This window comes from Megascapheus bottae, chromosome 5 (genome assembly GCF_031878675.1).
Source record: "Megascapheus bottae isolate mThoBot1 chromosome 5, mThoBot2.hap1, whole genome shotgun sequence".
NCBI lineage: Eukaryota > Metazoa > Chordata > Mammalia > Rodentia > Geomyidae > Megascapheus > Megascapheus bottae.
The window spans coordinates 59,574,244-59,576,026 of record NC_143513.1 but is presented as its reverse complement, the minus strand read 5'-3'; the positions used below and the strand labels follow the sequence as shown (position 1 = coordinate 59,576,026).

General features: G+C 37.1%; 1 pseudogene; it reads right to left on the bottom strand.

Moving 5' to 3' along the window:
* Nucleotides 1-372: 372 nt before the first annotated feature.
* On the bottom strand, nucleotides 373-756 carry LOC150063469 (small ribosomal subunit protein uS8 pseudogene; annotated as a pseudogene).
* Between the last annotated feature and the right edge of the window lie 1,027 nt (nucleotides 757-1,783).

The window sequence follows — 1,783 nt, the reverse complement described above, 5'->3', positions numbered from 1 at the left end:
AAAAACCAATAGAATGGATTGAGAAATGCTTTAGAAATGTTTGGATTCTGGTAATCCAGTGACTCTAATGTTTTTGGCTCTTGATATCCAGTATTATATCAGAATATTTTCTTCTTTTTCTTTTGCTAGTCCTGTGGCTTGAACTCAGGGCCTGGGCACTATCCTGGGGCTTTCTCAAGGCTAGTGCTCTTCCACTTCAGCCACAGCACCACTTCTGTTGTTTTTTCTTTGCATGTGATACTGAGGAATGGAACCTAGGGCTTTATACATGGTAAGCAAGTACTCTACCACTAGGCCATGCTCCTAGTCCCATACTAGAATTTTTTCTTTTGGTCCACTGAGGTATTTTTATTTATATGCATGTATTAATCCCTAGAAAAAGAATCCCGGTATTTTCGCTCCTGTGTGTTTCCATCTTGCTTCTTCATGGTCCACGATGCCAGCTGAGGTGGTCAGTACAATGAAGTAAAGCTAATGAGGTGGGGGCAGATTATTCTGCCACTTTTCAAGGTCTTTAAGCTGCACATCAAATCAGAGGCTGATTACTCCACATTTGTTTAACTTGCCTGTGAGGTTCACAACAATTTTCCCAGCTCTGTGATCATCTGTGGTTTCACATCCACCAATGTAGCCATGGTTCATCATCACAGTGAGAAACTGGATGATGACTTTGGAGCACGTCCTGATGAGGACCTGGCATTTGCCTCTCTTCTCAGCATTGTTGATGCTCCTGAGGACATCGAACAGGACGTTCATGCCCCACTGTGATAGCGACACTGAAAGATGGAGGAAAGTCCAGAATTTTTTCGATAGTATGTTGTAGACACTGATGATTGCCTATCCATTGTTCACTGCATTATTCATTTCTAAAAGGTTTCTAAAAGATTTATTTATCTCAACAATGTACCTGGGGAAAAAAAGCTTTGTGTTTTGGGTCCTTTGCATATAAAAAGTCATTAGAGATAGAGTTATGGCCAATGCATTGCAATAAAAATTCATTAAGTATATAATTCCAGGAAAATGCCTTAGGATGATTGCTTCTTTTTCATTATCCATTCTTCCCCCTACTTTCTGCTTGGATTATAATTATAATGTGTACAGTGTGACAAGCTTTGATCAATAGGTGCTCACAAGGAAGAAAGCACCATGCCAAGATTCTGAGGGAAGTCTAGGTTATTGAGAACACTATAGAATCACTATAGCTATCTTATATATCTACTTAAAATTTCTTGAAATATGATATAATAATTCTGTATGTGGTCGAGCCACTGAAATTGGGTTTCTGTCACATAAAGTTAAATCTAATCTCTAACTCAATTAATGCCCTAAAAAGTCAGCAGTAGTTATAATTACTGTTAGATATTAACAATATATCATAGTATATATAAAAACATCAGCAGATTTTCTTTTGTCTACTGTATTTCTGTAAGAATAGAGCTGGTGTTCCTCTAACTTCCCTCTTTCTTATGTTCATGAAGCACGTTTTGGCATGCTCAGTAAGTAAGGGCTCTCAGTGCCAGCAGGAAATTGCAACATACATCTTACCTTTTATCTACAGCATATTAAATATATGTGAGAATGGGCAATAAGGATCACTGACTAAGCTCCTTGTTATTAGAAAAATAAATAAATGGGGTGTAGTAATATGTTTGCTGTGGATAAGTTATAGTTTATTCTTATAACCTCTGAGTTATACTTTTCTATAAGTTTAGGAGGTATACCACATCCTTTAAATGGCTTCAATCAAATAATGAAGTCAAATCAATAGATGGGTATATATTTC